This window comes from Chelonia mydas, chromosome 11 (genome assembly GCF_015237465.2).
Source record: "Chelonia mydas isolate rCheMyd1 chromosome 11, rCheMyd1.pri.v2, whole genome shotgun sequence".
Classification (NCBI taxonomy): Eukaryota; Metazoa; Chordata; order Testudines; family Cheloniidae; genus Chelonia; species Chelonia mydas.
In genome coordinates, this window is record NC_051251.2 from 63558451 (window position 1) to 63585282 (window position 26832).

Consider the following 26832-nt stretch of genomic DNA (forward strand, 5'->3'; position numbering starts at 1 on the left):
CTCACTCTGTTCCCCATCCCTTACACACCCACTCTGCCCTGCCCTGTGCACACCCACTCTGCTCCCCCATCCCTTGCACACCCACTGTGCTCTGCCCTGTGCACACCCACTCTGCTCCCCATCCCTTACACACCCACTCTGCTCTGCCCTGTGCACACCCACTCTACTCCCCCATCCCTTGCACACCCACTGTGCTCTGCCCTGTACACACTCACTCTGTTCCCCATCCCTTACACACCCACTCTGCTCTGCCCTGTGCACACCCACTCTGCTCCCCCATCCCTTGCACACCCACTGTGCTCTGCCCTGTGCACACCCACTCTGCTCCCCCATCCCTTACACACCCACTCTGCTCTGCCCTGTGCACACCCACTCTGCTCCCCCATCCCTTACACGCCCACTCTGCTCTGCCCTGTGCACACCCAGTCTACTCCCCATCCCTTACACGCCCACTCTGATCTGCCCTGTGCACACCCACTCTACTCCCCATCCCTTAAACACCCACTCTGCTCTGCCCTGTGCACACCCAGTCTACTCCCCATCCCTTACACACCCACTCTGCTCTGCCCTGTGCACACCCACTCTGCTCCCCCATCCCTTACACACCCACTCTGCTCTGCCCTGTGCACACCCACTCTACTCCCCCATCCTTTACACACCCACTCTTCTCCCCATCCCTTACACACCCACTCTGCTCTGCCCTGTGCACACCCACTCTGCTCCCCCATCCCTTGCCCGCCCGCTCTGCCCCTGCTCCTGGCGCTCAGCAGGGCAGCAGCAGCTCCCGCACTCCCGCCCGCCCCGCAGCTGGCCATACGCAGGCGGGCGGCGGGGCCGGTGCGGGCGCTGGGGCGGGGCGGGGCCGGTGCGGGCGCTGAGGCGGGGCCGGGGCCGGGGGCGGGGCCGGCCGCGCACCAGCCGGCGGCGGGGGAGCCGAGCCAGCATTCGCAGCAGCGGCCGCCGCAGCCTCGGCAGCATCGCGCCCTCCTGTGCCCGGCGCTCGGCCTGTGTCCCGGGGCCGGCAGCGGCAGCGGCAGCGGCATCTGCGCTCAGGTAAGGGCCACCCCCCCCCACCCGCCCCACAAGCGGGCTCCCGGCCCCCCACCTGCGGGCCTGCCCCCCACCCGCCCTGACTGGCATGTGCCGCCCCCCGCCCAGGGCAGGGAGCGAGCCCCTGGTCCCCGAGATTTGCCGGCGCAGGTTCGCCTGGCGGTACCTGGCGGCGCTGCCCGGCGGCCGCTGGGGTCTGTCAGTGGCCCAGCCTCGCTCTAGGGCTGCGCGGTGCTTAGGTCTCCACGGGCGGTAGATATGGACCTGGGATTTGTAGGTATCAAGCGGCATAAAGGTTGGGGGACAGCATTGAAACAACAGTAGTCACAACAACAACAGCAAGCCGTGTAAGCCAATGCAAAGCGTTGTTTGTGTCCAGCTGAAGCCAGTCGCCCCTGAATTTCCAGGGCCAGGAGAGAAGAAAGGAAAAGGACACCTAGAAAGTTACCCTCCCCTCAACCACTACTGTGAGTTTTAAGTGGATCAAGAAGCAAAACCTTAAAAAAAAAAAAAAATTGCCTCCTTGGAAGGGTTTTCTTGAATGCAGCTCTGCCTCTCTGTCACCACCCCACCTTCCTCTTTTGTTTAAGGATGGAAATTTCAAGAAAGTGGGGAGGCGGGGGATAAAGGAGGGGAGCAACTGAGCTAAGATCCATCTCTCTGTAACTTGGAAACGGCGGGAGTCAGCTGTATATTTCTTCCCTGTGGTCAAGGGGAAAATAAGCTTTGTCATAAGCAAAATCCTGCCGTAAGGTTATCATGAACCATTTGGTGTGCACCTCTTTGATCACAGTGCCCCGAGGAAAATTGAAAGCACTATCACTTCATTTATCTTAATAGGAGCAGGCTACTTTTGTCAACTCATTTTAGGATTTTGAGCATCTTTGGAGTGCCACGGATGTAATCCCGCCCCTGCACTTAAACTCCTTTAAAAGGTTCTCTAACGGTGGACAAAGAGCATTGTTCAAAGTGGGGGTGCAAGGGGAGCAAGTGGTTTTAATTTGCATTGGGGGAAAAAAATCTCTGTGTTGAAATGATCAGCAGTGGAGAGGAAACGACTGCAAACAGAAAGAGGGGGCTTGCAGCCGCAATGGGGCGGTGGAGAACAAAGACTTTTCGTGTAAGAGAGAATGATGCAAAATGTGCCAAGCTTGAGCGGCTGCAGGTACAGTGTTGCATCGAATGTGATCTACCAAATAAAGACAGCTTGACTCAATTCATTGTGTATATGTTTGGTACAAATGATGACCTCCCGTTTGAATGAGGCTTCCTTTATGGAACAGGGCTTTGGAAAAAAAGGGATATGTATGAGTTGTAAGAGCCCCTCCTCCTGGAATTTTCATTTCTCTTTCAAATAAAGATCTCCTTTGCGTTGCTGGTGAATTTTTATTTCATCGTGTTCCTTTCTGTGCAGCAGTAGATATTTATATACAAGGGTTGGTTAACGTGTGCATGCCGTTCGGGCTAATTATTATATGTCAATCTCCCATAAGGGTTATTTATTTTAGCTCTCACAAACCTGTTTCACAATTTGTCATTTTTATGGTCATGTCAATGATTTGTTTCCCCTACCCCTTTCTCTAAAAAAAAAAATGTCAGTGTGCAGGCATCAGCTGTGGGGGAGCTGCACTGCTCACAGTTCGGAAGATGTGACCTTTTTGTTTTCAGAAGGGATTTTTCTCTCACGATTTTTTGTGCATTTCCATTTTTCCTTTCTCTCCCTCCCCGCATGTTCTTCCTGTGAAAGAACCTGTTTCTTGCACCTGCGCTGGTTTAAACTTGTAGTTACGTCTAGACTCCAGCTCTTGGAGCCAACGCATCTAGGAGGAGACTCAGCTGCAGGACTGACTTGTTTTCAGAAGCCGCTCTCTGTTCCCTCCCTAACAGACGACACGAACGCCCTGTCTCAGCTCTTGCTGGGAAGGTAGAAAGCGCTGAGAGGGCATTCCTTACTGAAACGGGCATTGTCATTACTTCATAGGTCGCTGGGAGAGGTACCTCACAAATCACAAGAGCCTGGGCGTCATCCCTAAACAGTAACAGCACACTCACACAGGGCATATTTGAGCTATTCTAGAGGCAACCAGCAGAGCTTGCGCTTGTTGTACCATTTCTGTCATTAGTATCTATTTTCAGGGGGCTTGGTATTAAAAGTGAATGCACTAAAACAAAACTTGGCATGAGCTATTGAGTCCCAGGAGCAACTTAATTCCTCGCCTGTAATTATGATTTATTTTACTAATCTGTAAAGCGAGCTCAGTGCCGAACAAGACTCAAAATGAATCCAGTACACACTTTGCATGCTGTAAGTAGTCCCATTGTGAGTCCTCTCATGGAAGCCAGTGTATAAAGGTAAGCACGAGAGTAAGCCCTGGTCTACGGTACAGAGTTAGGTCACTGCTAGGCAGCTTATGTTGACCTAACTCTTTAAGAGCCTACATTAAAATGATGCTCCTGCCAATGTAACTCGCCCGCTATGCCAACTTAATAACTCCACCTCCACGAGAGGCATAGGTCGACGTAGTTAGGCTGACGCAGTGTCAGTGTAGACGCCGCATTGCTTACATCGACACTTGCTGGCTTTCAGAAGCTGTCCCACAATGCCCCACACTGACAGTTCAATCGGTGCAAGCGCTCCTGGTGAGGATGTGTACCGCCAACATAAGGAGCATAGTGTGGACATGCAAAAGTGATTTGATTACTGCGGTGGCTGTACGTCGGTATAACGTAGATCAAAATAATTTTGCAGTACCCTACATCTTTGTGTGAGTGGGCCCTAGAAAGGTTCCTGGTGCAAGCAGTGGGATGGTGTTAGCTTAAGAACTGGGTCCAGTATCGTCTTTTCTTTTTTTTTTTTGTTTTTTTTACTCACGGGAATGAGATAAGCAGGATTTGGCCGATGCAATTCTGCAAGCCATTGAGTCCATGTTATGGATTACTGCCTCTGTGTGGATCGGACCAAAACAAAATAGCTGTGGTAATGACTTAAAACACAGTTAGTGCAGGTATAAAGTCATTGCTTTTCCAAAAAGAATGCGAGTGTACTTCTTTACTGCTAAATGTGCAGCACAGTACGTTGTGCTTGTAATGTGGTTTGTTATTGTCATGTAAACTCCCATTGACACCCTAGATTTTAAAGGCTCTGAAGTAGTCATTATGGGATGTTATGTCAGTACCCACGCAGCAGTGCTCCTTAAACACACACTAACATCACAGAAGTAGTTATCATGTAGAGGCCCCAAAGGTAACATGCATGGACGTGAATGATTATAATGACTCCCAAATAAGCTGCTACAGTTTATGAATTAAGAATTCTCTTATCCACAAGAAGTTTTCAGAACTATGCTTTTCAGTTCAGTTGGTGTCACATTGTGTTTAACGTCCCCAAAACTCATCGCACCTGGATTTACTATTTAAAAAAAAAAAATCCATCAGGCACACTTAAACTGGAGCCATTGGGCCTAATTTCCCACTCATGGTGGTGTGAAATCTGAAGTAACTCCGTGGAAGTAAATGGAGTTACACTGGCATAAAAACTGGTGTGGGTGAGTCAAGAATCAGGCCATTGTAACTCCAATGGCAGAATCAAACTGATGGTATTGAAACTGCCTGGGTGTGGTTGTGATGTGTATTCCATTCTGTCTCACTGGTAATATTTCAAGTACGATGGCAGGGAGAGGTTTTTCTTAAAGAAAAACAGGAATACAGCACATGAGGATGTGAGCTGCATTGATTTTTATAACCATTAAAAGCTACTGACAAAATCATGTGCACAAATGCAGTATCTGTGTAGTCTGGAATCTGGTCTACCATATATGTATGAAGAGATTAATAGGAACAAATTAGATTAAGAAAAGGGGGGGGGAAGCCTGGACATTGATACATGGTGTGTATATATTTTGGGCCTGATGCAAAGGCCTTTGAAGTCAATGGCAGCCTTTCCATCGACTTCAATAGGTGTTGATCAGGCTCAAAAAGAATTCACCTGGGATAAAGAGCCTTTACAATTCCATTGGGGAGTCATTCCTCTCCATTCCTTTTAACCAGGCAGGCCCTGATTCTGCAATGAGCTGCAATTGGATGGATGCCTGCACCTTCACAGAGCCCTATTGGCTTCATTTGGACTTCACCTAGGTTCATAGAACCATAGATTCCAAGGCCAAGTAATCGGCTAGTCTGATCTCTTGCATAACACAGGCCAATGAACTTCCCCAAAATAGTTCCTAGAGCAGGTCTTTTAGAAAAACATCCAGCCTTTATTTAAAAATTGTCAGTGATGGAGAATCCGCCATGATCCTTGGTAAATTGTTTCAGTGGTTAATTACCCTCAATGTCAAAAATATATGGTTTATTTGTACTATGAATTTGTCTAGCTTCAACGTTTAGCAATTGGATTTTGTTATACCTTTCTCTGCTAGACTGAAGAGCCCATGGTTCAATATTTGTTCCCCGAGTAGATAAACTGTAATCAAGTCATCACTTAACCTTCTTTTTATTAAGATAAATAGATTGAGCTCTTTAAGTCTGTGCTACAAAGCAAGTTTTCTAATCCTTTAATCATTCTCATGGTTCTTTGCTGAACCCTCTCCAATTTATCAACATCTTTCTTGAATTGTGGGCAACAGAACTGGACACATTATTTCAGCAGTGGTCATACCAGTGCCAAATTTAGAGGTAAAATAACCACTCTGCTCCTACTCAAGATTCCACTCTGTTTGCATCCCAGTATCGCATTAGTTCCAGGGTCCTGCCCACGGGGAGTTAATTGCAGGATAAGGGTCATAGTTAGGAAGCAGTCAGGTAACGTATTTAAATGCAAGTGAAGGAGGAACAGTCAGAAGTCCTGAGAAATGAAAAGTTAATCCTTGGGGTCAAATCCTGCGAACACTTAAGCACGTGAGTAACTTTACTTTATGTTCCTTTAAAGTCAATGCTGTAATTCACCAGAGTAAAGTTTTACGTTGCTTATTTGTGTGCGGGATTGGATTTATGGTCATCAGGGCCACAATTCAGCCAAGCTATTAAGAGTGTGTGTGTGTGTATAGTCCATCCCAGTTCAGCCAGGCACTTGAACACCTGCTTAAGTCCCATTAAAACCAGCAGGATTTAAGCAGATGCTTAAAATTAAGCATGTGCTTTAGTGCTTTGCTGAATAGGGATGGGTTGCTAAATCAGGGTGTAGCTTGCTATAGGCTCGTTTCTGGAAGATGCTAGACACACTTCCGAGGGACTAGGTACTTTTGTGAGGCCCTGAACACACTCAACTCCCATTGATGTCAGCAGGAGCTGAGGACATTCATTGCCTTGCAGGAGTGAGCCCTGTAAGCTAGGGGCTCTGGGCTGGTTGGGATCAGCTGTTTTTCCTTAATTCTTTGCCTCATGCAGAGGATACAGGGATGCTTATAAGACCTGTAGTGCATGCAGATGCTAAGGAAAACAGCATGGGTCTGATTTCCATAGGGTGGAGCAGATTTAGAATGGCTGTGATGTGAATAAGGGGTGGTTTCCAAAGCCATCTGCCTCAGCAGAGTAAAAAGCTTCTTTGGGAGGGAGGGTAGACTTAATCACAGGCTATAGCGCTAAACTGTGGGACAGTGTTTTAAAATGAGATTCGATGTGACATTTGTAATTGCTTTTTAGATATGGGAAGAAAGAACTAACATCTCCACGGTGTTAATTTAGATTGCTGTTGCCACATGGGTTGATTGTGCTAGCTGTTAAGAAGATTTGAGGTCTTTATTGACCCATTTTTCCTAAATGCTAATTGTTTGCTGCTTTGTTAAGAACAGCCAAGTTAATACTGTTGTTCCTCACAGTTTTTACACTCGTTTAATATTTTCCCGGAGAGATCCTACAAACGAAACCAATCCCTCTTCCTTTGTTTGATCAGGGAATAACCCCTCCTTCCAAATGATAACGGGCCAGTGTTTGCATTGAATATATTCCTCTGTTGTTCACATGCTTAGTTGCAAGAAAATACTGCAAAAAGCTGAGGTTTGGGCGACCTCAGTTAAGCACGAATAATTGTAAGATTGATCAGACCTCTTTGTTTCCATTTAGTGTCTCTCTGAGACAGATTGGTGCTGTTACAGCTGCACTAGTGCTCGTTACAAAACATAGCCTTTCTTTTCTTGTTAATTATATTTTTTGATCGTAGCTGTAATGTGCCTTGGCGGAGATAAACAGTTTTTTAAGCAAAAGCTTTCAAATGTCCAAAAATAGGAGTGGAAAATGAGTGTATTAAAGGCCAGATCCTTCACTGGCGTAAATCACTGTGGCCACATTGACTTCAGTGGAGCTGCATGGATTTATACCAGCTGGGAAGCTAGCCAATACCCTTTTCAAATTTCTTTAAAATACGGAGTGCTTTCCACTTCACTGATATGTTCGGTTTATATGTGATGAACTTGTGGGTCGAGCTCAGCATTTGAGCTAAATCCCATTCCCCTTATTCAGGCAGACATTGTATTCTCAGTGGTCAGTGAGGCTACTCAGACTTCTAAAGCAAGCAGATTTGGCTTTAGGATCTGTACTTAAGACTCCATCCTGCAAAGTTCTAAGCACTCCTGAGTAGGGCTAAGCACCCTCACCTTGCGTTGAAGCCAGTGGGAGTTGAGGGTGCGTAGTATCTCAGGGGAGTGTCCAGCCGCTTGCAAGATAGAACCCCTAAGAAGGCCTAGGGAGAATCTCATAGGATCAGCACCAGTGGCAGTAATGCAATTAGATCCTAATAGCTTTCAGCGAGGTAAGTCTATGGAAACATCCTCTTCTGCTCAGGAGATCCGTTGTTCTCCAGACAAAAGGGAGCCCACCTGGTTATGCAAAGATTATAAATATCTTTTTAATATTCCACCCCTTTAAGTTCAATATTCATGTGGACAATCAGTATATTTTTAAAGTTTCCAGTATCAGTTTGAGATATTGGAAGCTATTTTGTTCATCTGAATAAATAGCAATTTAAAAAACCACCACCATCACCACCTTTCAGTAGTCTAGTCACGTCAATTAACTTGATTGCATTTAATTATAATGATTGATTAAATGAACCCTGCCATTGCACTTCATTTTCTCCAGAGAAATGTACCTTCTTCATGAAAACAGTTGTCTTTGTGATGGGGAACTGCACCATTACGTCGCAAATTTCTGAATATTTCTGACTAAAGGGATGCAGGAAATATGTGGGAAGAAAAGAGACTTAGGCTGGGAATTTCACAGAGGCTTATCGTTGACCTAACTCTGCTCCCACTGATGTCAGTGGAAGCAGAGTTAGGCCGTTGCTGAATGCTTTTGAAAATTCCAGCCTCAGGGCCCAGCTTGGTACTGAGATGCACAGCAGTAGTGCCTGTGGATCTCTTAAAAGAGATCCTCTGTGTGTTCTGAGTCCGAAAGGCAGTCTTGCTTGGAGGAAATGTAAGTCTCTATTCACAAGTTGATTGTCCCCCAACACAAATCAGTCACTGAGTGAGTTGTCCTGTCTAAGCAGGTGAGAAACAGATCTGGGCCTTAGGAGGAGCTGGGCCTGGTTCTGCTCCTTCACTCCTCCTTCTCTACAGTAGTAGGTGTATGTAATGTGTATTGTAGGCCACACAGGTTACTCCAGGCTCTGACTGGAAGTAACAGGCACTGCTCTGGTTAACGTGATGCTGCAGCATGGTGCTTGAAGACTGTGTCTGGGTAGAGATCGTGCCAAACCAAAACCCTGGATCTAAAGCCCTCGAACTTTAGGGAAGTGCAGTTGGATCTGAACTTTGAGGCTGGTCTCATCTCTCCGCTGATCTTGGGTGAATTTCAGATCTGGGTCTGCAGATTGGAGCCTCAAACTGTAGGGGACTCAGCAGAGGCCAGAGCCATTATGTGGAAGTTGCCACCTGACTCTCTACAGCATTCTCCCAATCCCTCCCTGGGGTTGCCCGTAGTTGTAGGGTTCTGCATAAGCAAAGGGAGATCTCTGCATGGAGGATATGATTCTCCCTCTCATTTACACCAGAGTTACTCCTGTTTTACGCTGGTGCGTGTGAGAGGTGAATCCCCTCCATGTGCATATGTGGTGGCCTGGCCAGGGATGGGTGCACCAGGGAGTTACTCCCTTTTACAAGTAAAAGTACAGACCTGAGCCCAAAGTTTGTATCTGGTGTTTTGTTTTGGGTGTTTTGTTTGTTTGTTATAGTCTCTGCTTTTCTCTGGGAGGACTGATTAGATCAGTCGTTCTCAAACTTATTTGATCATGCCCCCCTTCTTTGTGTCTGTAGTAGTTATGCCCTTCCCTCCCCACCCCCCTGGCACCCGATCAGCAGCCACCACTCTTTGGCTGCCCAGCTCTGAAGGCAGAGCAGAGAGCGGTGGCTGCTGGCCGGGCACCCGGCTCTGAAGGCAGCGCCGCTGCCAGCTGCAGTGCAGAAGTAAGGTGGTACGGTATTGCCACCCTTACCTCTGTGCTGCTGCTGCCTTCAGAGCCGGGAGCCCGGCCAGCAGCTGCTGCAGTCCGGCCGTCCAGCTCTGAATGTGCGCAGTAAGTGGTTTTTTTTCCCCTTCTCCCAGCCCCCCCACCCAAGAATACATTCTACGCCCCCAGTCTGAGAATCTCGGGATTAGATGTCCCCTAAAGAAAATTGCCCTGAGGGCAATGATGTAAAAATCCATCAGTCAAGAGGAAAATTATGCATATAAAAACTTATTTCTGATATTTTAGGAAGATCAAAAAGTACATACTTTGTAGAAGAGCAAAGGCAACCTTGGCTGAAATCCCTAAGAGAGTAGTTAAAAAAAATCTGCGTTTAAAAGAAATGAATATTATTCATGCTGAAGAGCAAAGGCTATTGGAGTAAATGAGGAGCTTTCGTTGCATGGTGTTCTGTAGACCTAAGCTTTCTGGGCAATAGAAGAAGATGTTGTTGTTTTTTTTTCTGCATAAGGCTTAGCAAAATATTGAGTGTTTACTTTTCAGAGTACCCAGTGCTATCTGTGAAAGAGATGTGATAAAATTCTGGCTGTGAGTTTGAATAAAAGATGTTTTGGGTAACAAGACAGATTTAATATCTGTAATTTTAAATTCCGCATAGTTTGCCACAATTAGCAACAGTGATTTATGTATAGTATTTATAACATTTATTTAGATAAATGATTAAAATGGCATGGTATTTACTGCCAGTATTGCAAATAGCATTCATCAGAACACATGATTTCGTAGTATTTTATAAAAATATTCCTCTTGCTAAATGAATCATTTAGAAATATATTTGTGAAATTTATTTAGAAATATTTGTGTATAATAAAAATGTATCCATCCAAAAATCATCTGTCATATGAAACAGATTTTGTAGGCTAGTGGCCTGAGCATAGAGCTGGAAACCAGAATCTCCTGAATTCTCGTCCCAGTTTTGGGCATTGATTCCTTTTTTGTGTTTGGACAAGTCACTGAATCTCTTTGCCCCAGCATTCCCTCCCCCCACTTTCCATTAAAAAGTGGGGCTAATAATACTTTTTGAGGTTTAATTAATTAGTCGGTATTTGTATGTCACTTAGATCTGTCTGTATTTTTATCATAAGGGCCACTATATTGATTCAACAGGTGCTCAGACGATTCTGTGCTCTTGTTTGGAATTTTGAGCCAGATTCTCAGCAGGTGTAAATGGACTTCAGTGGTGCTAACACCGTTTTACATCAGCTGAGGATCTAGCCTCTTATGTGTATCTCATCTCATACGAGAATGGGCTGGCAAGTTGCTAAACCCTTTTACATAACCCATTTTACATCTTCCTTAGCCATGGAAAACTGATTGTCTTTCAGGTGAGTGATTACATGTATGTGTATATATACACACTAATGCTGATCCTTAGGTAGCATGCAATGGTAATGATGGTGCTTTCCACTCCTTGCTCCGGACTGATGTGTTTATTGCTAAGGATAATTTCACTGTAGAGCTTTAAAGGACTTTTTTTAAAAAAGTTGCTTTCCTTCTATGTATTTGGTACACTCACTAGGTTTTTAATATAAGGGCAGACTATTTTGGGAGTAGAAATACAACTTCTGTTACTTAGAATTGTGTCTGTGTTGTGCTGTTGGGGTTTGTTTTGGTTTTCTAGTTTGTATTTCTTAGGGCTAATCCCTATTCCCTATTTGCTAGGTAATCATCAAAATCTTGTCGCCACTGGGTTTCTGTATGTATTGGGTTCAGAGGTGTTGGGATGAGTTATACAATGGGGACTTAAATTCCTTTCTGTCTGTGTTTGATTTCATCACCTGACCTGCTGTGGGACTCTCGTGTATTAAATCAGTGGCTTCTGATGATCAGTGATTCATTTTTAAAGGGGTTGAGTATGGTGATGTTAGATGACTGGTGTTTAAATTCATAGCTGTTCTGTGATCTGGCTTGTGTTAACCATTTTGGGTAGGACATCCGCTGGTATTCACTAGTACTTTATCATCTTGAGCTAGTCAACAACATTAGTCGTGAATAACAGAGGCCAGGACTCTCTGAATTTTAGGATTGCTATTTTGCTGGTTTCTTCAAGTGGTCAGGCTGGAGTGCCATCATGGAATCCGTATTTAGGTGTAGCTAAATTAGCTTATTTTTAAATGTTCTACACTAATTAAAAGGAAACCCAGATGGGTTGGTGGGTTTCTCACAAAGGAGTCAAATTGCTTGTTAAATTTCGAAAGAGGATTACTGCAGGTTGGGATTATTGTATATGAACACATCCACAGCTAAGCAGCCAAAGCTAACATTACAAAGGTCCTCAATCTTCATGCTTCAGGGCATACTATGATCACCCATTGGTGTCAGGAAGAATCATTCTCTGATGTATTATTGCACAGTTTGCACTAAGGGGCAAAAGGGTTACTTCCTTCCTCTGAATGACGCATCCGGCATTCTGTTTTGGGGTGGGAATCCCTGTATTCCCTTTCAGGGCTTTGTGTGCGTCCTCTGAAATTATGGGTGAGTGTAGAGTGGTGGCCAACAAAAATATTAAAATAATAACTTTCCTGGCATATCTCAAAAAACACACCCTTTGGGAGCCTCATTTGAATCCTGGCCAGCTAGGATTGCCAGCTCTACCTGTATTCTGTAACTCCAGGTGTCTAGGGGGAAGAGGAAGCATGAAAGAGAAGAACATAAGACCTCATAACAGGCGCACCTGGTGTGCACCATCTGATGTATTCCATCTCTGAGCTGGAATAAGTTCTCTGGAAAGAGAAGTGGGAGACTTAAGGGCTAAGATTAAGCAGGGACTAACAGCGATGGGGATCTTGACACTAGGGTGGAGCCATCCTCTGGGAAAACCAGACTAGTGCTAGAAGATACCTGTTGGGAAAGGTCCCATGAATTGTGATGGCTGGGGATTGACAAGCTTGTGTCTCTGCTTCATCTCCATTGGGGTTTGATCATCCCCACTTTGACAACAGCAGACCAGACTTCAGGAACAGCCGTCTGCCTGAAACTTGGTGGAGGGTTGTCCTGTTTATGCATTTTTGTTGCATGTGAAGTGGGGATTCAGCAAAAAATCTGTATCATTCCTGATGGAAGGAGTGGAATCCCTCATCTTCTGATTTAGTTAGGATTTTGCAGTACATGTGTCTTGATATTTTGAATTAAGCTAAGAATTTGTTCCTGCCAAGGTTTGGCAGTGACCTCCAAAAGTTATTACAACCCCTCAGATGTTTTACAAAAGTACAATTGTAGTGAACCACCTTGAATACTAAAGAGTTTATTACGGTTCTCTGGTGACTTTCAGAAGTTCGGAGGTTTCTGTAGTTAGGTTTGCATAATAGCCTTATTCAAGGTTGCATAATTTTGTTTCTAATTCTTTCTGTATAATCTATAATATGAGTTAAGACAGAGCTTCCTCTAGCACATCTATATGCCTGTCTTTGAGGGGAGGGCAAAATTTCTTCTATGCTATAGGTTATTGGCAAATCAGCCAGAGCAACATTGCCTCTTCTAGTGTGCGATGGGGTAAATGATCTGTCAAAATCCTGGCAGAGGCAAGAGGGTTTTCTGTCATAGTTGTCCTTCTACCCCTCCTGGGATTTCAACAGCTATTCTGCACTCTGTGATGGGATATATTGAGTTATCTACCTCTTCTTTTGAGATTTATTTTAAAATAGTCCTTTCTTGTGTCTATTCCAGCAAACTCTCAGTAGCTTTTTCCATTCTCTGGCTCTAGGGGAGAGTCAGGTTTCCTCCAGGGGGCAGGTGATCTCTGAATGCATCTCTAAGGCAATGGAAGAGGTCTTATGCACAGATCATCTTTTCAGATGAAAAACTGGCTGGCTCTGGGCATGGATGTTTGATCATCAATTGATATGTTTATTTTCAGAGTTCACTTAACAGTGGGAGTAGAATTTACATCTCCAGGATTCCCAGGGATTGCTGTACACTTGAGATAAAGGAACAGTTGACTGTTTTTTCCCCCATTAAACTGATCCCAGTAAAAACTTCAGCTCCTTTGGGAATTAATCTACCCTTTAAATTTGCCTTTGTAAATGTGTATGTGTATAATATGTTTTCTCTATGGCACACTTAATTGAGGTCAGGGCATGACTTGCACTGAACCAAACTTTTCGTTCGTGTCAACCTACATGGGGCAGGGCATGTTTACTAAACAGATGAATGACTCTTTGAAGAATGTTCATGGACTGCAAAAGAAGTAATCTCGGGCAGAAACTGTATGTATTTCAAAGAGGTTTCAGCATGTGCATATAATCAAGCAAGTAGAGCCACAAACATAAAGGTCCCAAGCCTTAGGTCATTACTCAATGTTACTCAGTAGTATTTGGCCTAGATCCAACTTGGAGTCACATTGTTTGAACTTCAAAACCCCTCCAAAGAGATTGTATGATTATAATATAGGTTAAGGCTAATTTAAGTCTTGTTACATTCAAGCCTCCATCATGTTCCCCCAATGCTTTCCAGGTTATAGTCACTCAGGCATGTCTTCGCAGTGTGCACTACGGGGGTTTGATTTCTAAAGCACATTGACGTGCTGTGCACCAGTTGGTCCATGTGGACCCAAAATTCAACATAAATATGAAGCCCATCATGAAATCACATACTTGTTCCAAAATAATTAAAAGAAACCACAGAACGATAACTACAATATTCTCCCATCGGAGCTGTCTTTGGAATTATGAGCTGCTCCCTTGCTGAGTACTCCCTGTGCCCTTTGGCCACAAGTAGGACTGTACAGCATAATAGGCAGCATGGTCTACTAGGCTAAGCACAAGTTTGGCAGCAAGGGATTCCCATCTAATATTGACCCCCTCTGTAGTCTGACTAAGCCACTTAGGTCCTGATCCAAAACCACTGAGGTCAGTAGAAAGATTCCCAATGGGTTTTGTGTCAGGCCCTTAGGGCCAGAGTCTGCCTGGTTCTTAGAGAGGTGTCTTCTCCCTATCCAATTTGAGTCCACCTGCCATTAGGTTAGGGTGTTCAGCTTTCCCTATAGTATGCCTTTTCCATTTTAATATATATGACTATAGCCTTTCCTTTACATAACCAATTTCTGTTCCTAAGAACAGAACATGAAGAAACTACAAATAATACAACCATGCACACCTCTGGGGACTGGAAATGAGTGATGTTTATGCAAATTAAATCTGTCGCCAGTAGGAGCCCCTTCAGTTTCTCCTCTAGGGGAGCCAGCATGTTTCGGTTCCCTTTGAGCCTACTAGTCTTGCATAAGGGTGGCAGATTAGGCCCCGAATGTCGTCTGGCTCTTCATCAACCTCAGTATGTGGCAGAATCCTCATCCACAAGATGAATCTCCACTCTGGTACGCTGCTCTCCCTTGTACGCATAAAACTCTCATTAACGGTGTCAGCAGGACTTACAGGGGAAGAGCACGTCGGGTTACGTAAGGAGAGCAGAGGAGATCCGAAGTTGTTATAATAAGGATTAAAAACTCGGTACCCCAGAGTTTTGCTTTCAGACAGCTGCTTTCTCCTCCAGGTGCACTCAAGGGCCAGGCACAGTGTGGCTCTAATAATTTTGCTGCCTCTGGGCTAGGCGGTGATCCCATTGCTGACATGGGTGAGCAGTTACACCCCTGAGGAGCCCCACCATGTTCCATCATGGACATTAGGCAGAAACAGGTTATCCCATAACTGCCTACTGTGGGGTTTCTTGTAGCTTCCCATAGCTGCAGCACTGCTGCTGTCAGAGACAGGGTGCTGGTCTAGATGAACCAAAGGTCTGATCCAGTCTGGTGATTCCTACGTTCTTCTCTAGGGATGGTCTTTACCTTCCCTTATGGTATAGGAATCCTGAACAAGTTGACAGTATCCTTTGATAGCAAATAATGGGCCAGTTCCTCAACTGGTGGAAATCAGCGCCGGTCCCTTGAAGTTACTGATTTACACCAGCTAAGGATTTGGCCCATTGAAAAAAATAATGAACCTTAATATATAAATTACCCTGTTCTCTCATTTTCTGTGAGCTGTGACTGGGAAACGTGGCATAAGGCTGAAATGAATAGTCACACCTCGTCCGCCTTCCTATAAACAAAGGAGAGTAAATGGAAAGGTTTGTTTTGGTGCAATTACGGGAATGAGATCAGAGGGGGGCACGCATTACAACAAGCAGCCTTTACCGTTGCTGCAAGCCTTGACGTGCTCGGCATAGCACGGGCCTACAATAACTTGACGTTTGAAAAAGGACATTGCCTGTAACTTTAACACAGCAGTGTCCTGATGTGGAAATTGCCTTCCTTGGAATTATGGGAGGAGAAGGGGTGTGTGTGTGACAGAAGCTAAGCCAGAAAGCACCTGGCAACCAGATGGCAAGTAGCATGCTGGATTTTACCCACACCTTCATTAAGGATTACTGTGGCTTTCTCTGGATAATAGTTTTAGAGGTTTGGGGTCATAAAGAATTAGAAAATTGTAGCCAGTTGCAATTAAACCCAAGTTATTTTTAGAAGACAAAGGACTGAATGATAGGTCTGAGCTGGAATCCGAATTAGCGGTACTTGAAATGTTATGGCTCAGGGATGATTACTGAGCTAGGCTAGAACAGTGTTTTCTATGCACTGAACAACAGAGCCCATGCATTTCAGTTAGATAGACAAAGCAGCTCAGGATAGCAGCAGGTGGGCTGGGAAGAACTGAGAGTTGCTAGCAACAGCAATCATGTGGAACCAGTATTCCGACTGGGGTGACAGCATTGTGTGCATTTCTCTGACTGTTTACTTGTGATGCAGAGAAACATGCTGACATAGACCATTGCTGGGGTAGATCCATCCATTTTGTACTGTGATTTATGTATGTTTAACCCTGTCCCTTATGGCAGTGCTCTGTTTATAATTTATTTCCTCCCAGTGTACCTGTGACCCTAAAGGACGAGCTCAGGATGTTTTTAAATTATGTCATTATTAGGAATCTTTGGAGAACAGCGATCTGGAAAGGACTGTGCAGACTCTTAAGGCCAGATTATGAGTCTCCTACGTTGCTGATCGGTCACTTGCTGATGGAGTTACTCAGGGAAATAACTGCTCACTCGTGTCAGTAACAGGCTCAGAACCTAGCCCTTAGGCAGCAAAATTGTTAGGGCCAGATTGTGCCTGGTCCTTGAGTGGAGACAGAGGAGAGAAATTCAGGAATCCTCCCTCATCTTGCACACCATACACATCTATAAACCCTGGATTTAGGGGTGTGCAAGTACTTCTCCATTGGTGTACCTCCCATATGGGGAGGAGGAGAGGCCGGGCTTAAAGGATGGTATAGCATGTGTGCTGGGAACAGTTTCGTTTGGTGCCTGTGTAGTCTTGTGCATAGAGTTCTGGACTGTGAGTCAGAAGACCTGGGTTCTCGTCCTGGCTCTGCCATTGGTCTGCTAGGTAACTTCACCTCCCTGTGCCTCAGTTTCCTTAAATGTAGCAAGGGAATAATGATATAGCTTTCCTTTTTAAAACACTTTGAGATCCAGTAATGAAAAGCACTGTCTCAGAGATAGGTAGTGTTATTTATTTTTTTGTGTGTCTGTGTATTTCAGCCCTATCCCAGGACTGTGTCTAAAAGGCATAATCTACTAGCCTTTAGCTGTTCCATGGGATTAAAAAATAAATAGACCACGGTAATCCTGTGGCTGTACCTGACAGCGATCACCCTTTTTACAAACAGCGTGAAAGCAGCTCGAGGAAGTTTGAAGGAGTCGTTATGTGACTATTATTCCGCTGTTATCAAAAGATAATATTGTGCATTATCGAAACAAGGTTTAAAGCAGTAGCAGTCAAGGCCTCTATTCCTTTCAACAGCTGATTGATAATGGGTGAAATTTATCCCATTGCCTGAATTGTGGCAGTATCCACCGGGACACTTTTTTAATCTGCTTCCCTAACCAGTCACACGACTCATTTGTCTTCTCTTTTTTCACTCTACACTTTGTACTTGACTATTAGTGAAGGTAAAGGGGCACTAGATCCTATAAATGGTACATAGGGGCATGATCCCAGGCCCACTGAGGTCTGCAGGAAATCTCTTAGGTGGGGCCATTCTGCAAAGGAATAGAACTGCTTCCGCTAATGGAATACCCTCTGCTGTGTATGTTTTTTGGACTTGCTCTGTACTCCAAATGTATTTTGCTCTGTACTCTGAATATATTTTGCTCTAAAATGTCAATAAACACAAATTAAAAACAAACCCCCCTCCTGTATTGCAGCATTTAATATGCTGAGCCCTGATTAGTTTTGACATCTGCCACTGCAGTAAATATTTTGCACTTGGTTTTGGAATAGCTGGCTGTGGAAACCTACAGCTAAAATTCACTCCTGATTTATGCCCTCCACAGCCCTATTGAAACTAAAGAATAGGGCAGAATTTGGCCCCTAAAATTTAAGGGTGTTTGCATCGCTTAATGTGTCTAGGTCATTTCACTTTGTCTTGGAAATGCTGTCTAGTGATCCAAATATAAGGTGCATATGTTTTTAATTTCACTGTCTTTGTAAAACCTTTGCATATGGATTTAATACTGCAGCTAAACTACTTGTAAATAACAAAAATCTTTATGTTGCGGAGTTATTTTAAAACAGTTTGGTGTTCAGTAACATATCCCGTGGCCCGGGACAGCTCTATATATATGGAACAGTCCTGCCTTGATAGGTGATCTGATCCATCCCTCTAGTAGGTCTTTTCTCTTCCTGATTTCAGTGACTCTAGAAATGCATGTGGTGTTTCTCATTTCACTTATGGGAGAATAACAAGTTCCCATAACCTACTGCCTAATGCAAACACACTCACATTAGCAGCTTGTTGCCCAGAGAACCAGAATTCCTTTTGTTCTACCTTGATAGTGTCTTCCATCAATTCAAAAACTCACAGCTGTAGTAAGCTGTTGGAAAGAGAGGCTGGGTGGGGGCAGAGAGGAGGAATGGGTAATGTCCTTCAAATTTATTCTTCTGTTCTTCAACGAGGGGCCCAGCTGTCTCGGAATGAATTAAAATGTAAATTGCCAAAAAAAGGAATAATTAGGGCATTTCCTTTCAGATGGTGTCTAGTGCAGGCAGCTTTGGGGGGTATGTTTTTATCAGTCCAGGAACAGTTGAATGATGAACTAGGGTGGGGAGGAATCGAATTGCAAGTGCATGCAGAAAGAGTGCCTGGGGAAATTGTGACAAGGAGAGAACAGAACACTGATACTGTCCTTCCCCCCTCCGCCCCCCACCGGTTCTGCCGCTACTAAATCAAAAGCTGCTGATGACTTGTGGCTCTGGATTTAAAGAGTTACTGCCCCAGTAACGCATCAGCTTAAAGTGAGCAGAAGATGTTGGGATGGACTGTGTTGTAATTGCATGTGGCTTTGCAAATCAAAATGGAGGGCTGCTGCTGATATCCTGATTCAGTAAGGGCTTCATTGAAGCTGCTCACGTGCTTAAGTTCCTTGCTGAATCAGGGCCATGAGGCCTGAGCCAAAGCCTACTGACATCAGTGAGAGTCTTTCAATTGACTTTATGCCCTTAGTGAAGATAGGCATTTGCTGAGAGAAAAAGAAAAGAGAGGGGAAACGTGTTAGGAATTGCCCGCTAAGTGGGCAGCACCAACTGTACCAGTACTCTGAAAGGGCGCAGTGCTGATCGTAGTCACATTGCTGTGGAGTGGGGGTAGGGTTGTCTGTGTTTGGCACCTCCTCCAGCATGTCTGCCAGTTCATCTCTGGCCTAATCTACAACCTTCCTGCTGTTCTGCTCTTGATCTTCTCTCATGGAGACGTACTTGTGTCAGATTACGTGGTGGTTCTGGTATGTGGAGTGAAAATATCCAGCCAATTTATTTCCACTAATTTTTATTGGTAATTATTATTTGTATTGCTGCATCCCGTTGGTGCAACAATCAGGGGGCTGGGCCCTATTCTGCTAGGGCTGATGTAGACATTGGTGACTTAAACAGATTTTGAAGTAACGTGAGATTTTTTTAGTCAAATAGAAAAAATACAATCTGTTTTAATCTGGCGTTTGAGTTGAGTTAGAGAACAGTTTTAAAAATAGGTTTAGACATGGTTCCAGCTAAAGTGATATCTAGCTCGGTTTGACTGGCTAGGACAGACTGAGACAAACAGTGTTAGAATTACGTTTAAAAACTATGTTTGTTGAGTCTCCTCCAAGTTGTCTGGCATATTGTGTTAGAAACCAGTTTACCTGGATCACACACAAATCATTCTCCACCATGGTTCCCTGACTCTGTTTAAAGGGCGATACAGATGGCCTCCGGAGGTAAAGATGTTTGGTGCTATCTTGCACCTCATTATCGAGGTGGACACTGAGATGATGTCAGTGTTAAGGTAGATAATGGAGCCTTAACTTTAAATTGCCAGAATTTAAACTTTAGCATGACTTTGAGATTCCGGGGTTGTTGTAGCCATACTGGTCCCAGGATATGAGAGAGACAAGGTGGGTAAAGTAATATCATTGATTGGATCAACTTCTGTGGGTGAAAGAGACATGCTCTATGGAGCTTGAAAGCTTGTTCCTATCATCCACAGAAGTTGGTCCAATCAATGATATTACCTCATCCACCTTGTCTCTTTGAATTTTCAGGCTTTCAGAGATGTTAACATCTGTTTATAACTATAATCTTTAATTTAATTGACATCCATGAACAAGCAGAACTGTAATAGAATGACTGACTATTTTTTTTTGGCCTGGGGAATTTTTGGAAAATTGTCAGTATGTCCTCAGCCCAATCATGTTCATGTTGAAGTTAACGAGAGGTTTTGCTGTTTTCTTCAATGAGTGCAAGATCAGGCATTACCAGAAACTGGTCAATCAAACAAACTGGGTGATAATTCAGTAACAGTTACCTCATTGCTGTTGGCTATATAGAAATTCAAAGAAAAATGCAGGTCAGGTGGCTGAGGGGAATTTAGCGTCTATTGACTTTTTGGTCTTGTAGATTTGAATGAACGATAGCATTTTCCAGTGCTTGTGTGCACAGAACATAGTCAGCATTGCAAAGGCATTTGTTTTTTTTTTAAAAAAGTCAGAGGATCTGGTTTAATTTGGTCTTTTTCAATTTGATTTTTACGGAGACAACCAGCAAAAGCATGCCATTTGTCAGACAGAAAAGTACATCTTTATAAAATGTCAGTGTGATATTGGGAAAAGTCTGGCCGGGCTAATCCTATGCTTTATTCTCAGCAAGCAGCTTTCATATTTTCAAAAGACAGCTGGAGACACATAACAATTTACTTTAAATCCTCTATTGATGAATCCTGAGCTGTGACTCAGCAGTGGGTTTTTTTGGGGGGGGGCGGGGGAAGGAGAAGGAAGGGAGGGAAGATGGGGTGAAGGGGATTGAGGATTATGGAAAAGTTCTGTAGAATTCAGTAGAGAATAATTGCCTTTCTGTAACAGTTTTAAAACAACACATAGAACGTACTGGAGAATTATATCCCTGTTCTACAATTTTATAGATTGGTTTAAAAACGCTGTAGAAAGAATACCATTCTCTATTAAATTCCATAGGATTTTAGAGTAAAGTCTGTAAAGCTCTGTTGGTTTCATCCCTATTAAATTCTACCAGACTTTTCCAGAATGGAGATGAACAGATGTCTTATTTCTCTCCCTGAAATCTCCTCTCTAAATCCCTCATCCTGCAAACACTTACGCACGTACGTAACTTTAGGCACGTATGTAGCCCTATTGAGTTGAATGAGACTACACACGTAAGTGTTTTCAGGATTAGGGCCTAACAGTGGAACTGTATGGCTGAGAACAAATAGCAGCAGCATGTAGTGAAAGAATACCATGGATTCACCAAGCCATCACTGTGGGAATTTTCCAGTGAAATCATAGAATCTTAGAATATCAGGGTAGGAAGTCACCTCAGGAGGTCATCTAGTCCAATCCCCTGCTCAAAGCAGGACCAACCCCAACTAAATCATCCCAGCCAGGGCTTTGTCAAGCCTGACCTTAAAAACCTCTAAGGAAGGAGATTCCGTCACCTCCCTAGGTAACCCATTCCAGTGCTTCACCACCCTCCTAGTGAAAAAGTTTTTTTCTATTATGCAACCTAAACCTCCCCCACTGCAACTTGAGACCATTATTCCTTGTTCTGTCATCATCTACCACTGAGAATAGTCTAGAACCATCCTCTTTGGAACCACCTCTCAGGTAGTTGAAAGCAGGTATCAAATCCCCCCTCATTCTTCTCTTCTGCAGACTAAAAATAATCCCAGTTCCCTCAGCCTCATGTTCTCCAGCCCCCTAATCATTTTTGTTGCCCTCTGCTGGGCTTTCCAATTTTTCCACATCCTTCTTGTAGTGTGGGGCCCAAAACTGGACACGGTACTCCAGATGAGGCCTCACTAATGCCGAGTAGAGGGGAATGATCACATCCCTGGATCTGCTGGCAATGCTCCTACTTATACAGCCCAAAATGCCGTTAGCCTTCTTGGCAACAAGGGCACACTGTTGACTCATATCCAGCTTCTCATCCACTGTAATCCCTAGGTCCTTTTCTGCAGAACTGCTGCCTAGCCACTTGGTCCGTAGTCTGTAGCAGTGCATGGGATTCTTCCGTCCTAAGTGTAGGACTCTGCACTTGTCCTTGTTGAACCTCATCAGATTTCTTTTGGCCCAGTCCTCCAATTTGTCTAGGTCCCTCTGTATCCTATCCCGACCCTCCAGCGTTTATACCACTCCTTCCAGTTTAGTGTCATCTGCAAACTTGCTGAGGGTGCAGTCCACGCCATCCTCCAGATCATTTATGAAAATATTGAACAAAACCAGCCCCAGGACTGACCCTTGGGGCGCTCCGCTTGATACCGGCTGCCAACTAGACATGGAGCTATTGATCACTACCCGTTGAGCCCGACAATCTAGCCAGTTTTCTGTCCACCTTATAGTCCATTCATCCAGCCCATACTTCTTTAACTTGCTGGCAAGAATACTGTGGGAGACCGTATCAAAAGCTTTGCTAAAGTCAAGGAATAACATGTCCACTGCTTTCCCCTCATCCACAGAGCCAGTTATCTCGTCACAGAAGGCAATTAGATTAGTCAGGCATGACTTGCCCTTGGTGAATCCATGCTGATTGTTCCTGATCACTTTCCTCTCCTCTACATGCTTCAGAATTGATTGCTTGAGGACCTGCTCTATGATTTTTCCAGGGACTGAGGTGAGGCTGAGTGGTCTGTAGTTCCCTGGATTCTCCTTCTTCCCTTTTTTAAAGATGGGCACTACATTAGCCTTTTTCCAGTCATCTGGGACCTCCCCCATGACCATGAGTTTTCAAAGATAATGGCCAATGGCTCTGCAATCACATCCGCCAACACCTTTAGCACCCTCAGATGCAGTGCATCCGGTCCCATGGACTTGTGCTCTTCCAGCTTTTCTAAATAGTCCTGAACCACTTCTTTCTCCACAGAGGGTTGGTCACCTCCTCCCCATACTTGTGCTGCCCAGTGCAATAGTCTGGGAGCCGACCTTGTTTGTGAAGGCAGAGGCAAAAAAAGCATTGAGTACGTTAGCTTTTTCCACATCCTCTGTCACTAGGTTGTCTCCCCCATTCAGTAAGGGGCCCACACTTTCCTTGACTTTCTTCTTGTTGCTAACATACCTGAAGAAACCCTTCTTGTTACTCTTGACATCCCTTGCTAGCTGCAACTCCAAGTGTGATTTGGCCTTCCTGATTTCACTCCTGCATGCCTGAGCAATATTTTTATACTCCTCCCTGGTCATTTGTCCAATCTTCCACTTCTTATAAGCCTCTTTTTTGTGTTTAAGATCAGCAAGGATTTCACTGTTAAGCTAAGCTGGTCGCCTGCCATATTTACTATTCTTTCTACACATCAGGATGGTTTGTTCCTGCAACCTCAATAAGGATTCTTTAAAATACAGCCAGCTCTCCTGGACTCCTTTTCCCCCTCATGTTGTTTCCCCCTTATGAAATATAATTGCCCTGCTCTTATCAATGTCATTTTGTTAAATTTTTTGTGGATGTTAGTGGCTGACTATAGTTCCCTTTGTATTTTACATTCACTTCACCTGGGCAACAGCCATACATCTGATTTCTACAGAAGAACCATAAATGTGAAGCTTTACCAATGACAGTTGCGGTTTTGGATTGTTGAGTAAAGTGCAGCCTGATACCAGCAAACAAAACATTTAAAAAAAAGTTAAAATCCTCTTTGAGCACTAAATCAAAATACTGTACATACTTTAAACTTTAAAATGTAAATAATAACAGAATAAGCTTTGCATGCATATTGTGAAGAAAAATGGGAATAATAACCTTGACATTTTAACAATCCTAGAATCTAAAGCCAAGAAAAGACCTACTAAGTTATCTTGTCTGTCTAGGCTTTTAAGCCGCATCCACTCCTGGGCACCTTCTAACATTTATATTGATAAGGATCTCTGTTGTTCTCCTTCCTTTAACCCCAGTGTAGATTTTATAGTGAGAAAGTTAGGAGGCAGAAAAGTGTTTAGTGTTTTTGGTTTGAAACCAGTGAGGTTCTGTGGCCTTTCTGATCTCATGTGACAGTGAGTTCCATAGTCATGAACCAGCTGCCAAGAGATTTCTGTCAATAGCAATCATTAGTGTCGTCCTTGTGATTGGCAGTTTCGTTGTTCCTAAGGAAAGTATCTGTCGTGGAAGATGTCACTGAGGGGTTTGAACACTAGGACCAATCCTTGGATTTGAGTTCAAATTCAATGGAGAGCCATTGCAGTGAGTGGAGGAGTTGGGTGACACACTCCCAGGGCTAGATCCAAAGCCCATTAAACTCAATAGATAGGGCAGAATAGTTAGCTTGCTACTTTCTGAACGAACTGGAGTCTTTTCTGGGACAGCATTTTCAATCGTAGGTATAATGTAATGTAATAGTCATGTTTTTGGAGGACATAAATGCGTGGATACTGTACAGATCATGCTGTATTTTTATTTAGAACAGATTTAGAAAACAACTTGGATATTCCAGTTGATCCTACATTTTTATGAGAACAACATTTAAACCAGCATATAATCATTTTTGACTGCTCATTGAGATATACTCTAACTGCGGGCATTGGGGGCAAAAAAAGGGTATTCTTTTAAAGTACAACTACAAATGAAAAGGAACATACCCACGATAACATACCTGATCCGTTGATATGGGCTATAACTGGCATTTATGCTCTATAATGAAATGGAAGGTGCAGTGAAGACTTAGATAAAATTACTAGAGATTTTCAGTAGTTTTGCACTTAGTAGAAATGATCAATCTGCCGTGACTCACAAGACAGGCCAACCCGCAGTTACAACTTCAGCATGATGCAGGTCCCTGGCTATCCCCACTAGGGATGGTTACTTGTTCATTGATGTTTGGGGATTTATGAAGGTAATTCCCATTAGCGCCAAGAGGAGTTGCATGTGTAAATTTTCACTGCATCACTTGGAAACTGGACTCACTGAGAGCATCTTTCTTTGAAGGGGGAGTGTGGAAGAGAAAACTGCTATTTATGCAGATTTCAGACTCCAGCTTGCCAGTGTTTAAATGTCACACACACATCAAATAGCCTCCTTATTCTCTTCCTTACTTATGCTATTCATGCAAACAATCAATGCTCGGGATTCTTTTATGTACTCCTGCACATAAACGCTCCTGAGAACTTAACAGAGTGAGATCAGTTTACCCCGGCTGAGAATCTGGCCCAATAATTTCAATATTAATAGATTTTTTTTTTTTTTTGGCTTTTGCAATTGTTTTTTTACGGTATACTAAGGATAGGCAAAAGGATAACTCAGTTCACCCTGCAATCATTAGAATCTTTATTGTGAATAGGTTGGTGCAGTATTCCAGAGCATAGGCCAAAACATACTTTTGCTCACAAGGCCCTCTACTTAAATGTTACTAAAGAAGACTCACTATTTAGCTACAAGTGAAGTTCATACCTGAACTTTTGTTAGTTAATCTACTCTATCAGACCTTAATTAATTAAGTGCCATACCTAAATTAATTAATTCATATCTGCTAATAAAAGTCACGTTTGGGTTTGTTTACAGTTGTTGTGACTACAAAGGTCCTGATCCTCCAACATAACCTGTTCACACAGACCCATGTACAGTCCCATTGACTTCAGCGGAGGCAGGAGCAGGACTGTGCTAGTTGACTGCATTTCAGGATTGGGACCTACAACATGATTATGTATTTCCCAGCTTGATTGTTCACTTCATAACTGTATAATCTCCATCATGCTACCGTCCGCAACTCATGTAAAGCCTTGGGGAAAAATCTGTCTCCTGCCCAGAGAGATCCATGTCAGGAACAAGAGACTCTAGGAGTGTCAATTTGCAAAATTTCTGCCTTATTGCCCTTTATGGGGCAGGTGCCATTCCACTTCATAGAGGAGGAAGGCAGTGTGACCTGTCAAACATAAGGATGCTCCTACACCCCAGAGGGAATGGTACTTATATCAAGATACCCATGGAGGACAGATGCATTTACACGGGGCTGCTACATTTCTCCCCTAGCTACTTGGCACCATACTGTCTCCCTGCCGGCATCTACCCAGAGACCATTCTGGGGGAGTGGTGTTTTCTCAGGGTGCAGGGGGACTCAACAGAACATATGGGCGAATGGGTCAGCATTACCTCCCAGGAGGAAGTCCCTGCAGGTGGATACTGATGTAGAGAACAGCCATCTCCACCGTACCCCTTGTTGCACAAGTCTTTACTCCCTGTCCTCTGGAGTGGCAGCAGAAAAGGTTCTGCTGAATGAGGTGGCATTCCACAAAGCCACTGCTTCCCCTGTTCTTCTCTTTGGCCAATTTCTTCTGGGTGTGGTAGCTCTCCATTAGGATCTATGAACAGGAGGATATTGCCCTTTGTTAGGTATATAAAGTCTGAACATCTTTAAGCCCTCCAACCCATTGGTTCTGTGTCTTCTGTAAAAGAAAAATCACCAAGTTAACCACATTATTCCATATTAAAATCCTGATTCAGCAGTGTACATAAGCTTATGCCTCATTTTACTCACATGAGCAGTCCCGTTGATTTGCTGAACTGGGGGTCTGTCTTCCCTTGGAAGTCAATAGGACAGTGCCTTCTGTGGGAGCAGAAGTAGGCCCTAAACGATTTGATTGTTTTGACTTTCTCAAAAGCCCCAAGGCTATGTGTTACAGGTTTTTCAACACAGGCATTACAAAATATCAGAGACATTCTGCCAAAGGAGGAAAGTGGGTGGGGAAGAACATAAAGTAGGCGTTCCTGATTCTTAGGACTACTTTGCTTCTGTTCTCAAGAAAAAGAACAGACGCCACATAATCTCTAAGGGTGAAAATACAGCATGAAGAGTCTTCTGGCTAGAGGCAGA

At 43.9% G+C, this 26832-nt stretch overlaps 1 protein-coding gene across 41 annotated transcripts in view; it reads left to right on the forward strand.

Moving 5' to 3' along the window:
- Window positions 1-888: 888 nt before the first annotated feature.
- Window positions 889-26832, forward strand: part of MAP2 (microtubule associated protein 2) — a 342823-nt gene continuing 316879 nt past the window's right edge. For 34 of the 41 annotated variants that reach the window (XM_037912101.2, XM_037912109.2, XM_037912111.2 and 31 more), the window contains exon 1: window positions 904-1053. The gene's annotated coding sequence lies outside the window, so the exon portion shown is untranslated. Of the gene's footprint in view, window positions 1054-26832 lie in introns of all 41 variants that reach the window. The other 7 variants (XM_037912112.2, XM_037912124.2, XM_037912132.2 and 4 more) reach the window with 5 other exon arrangements.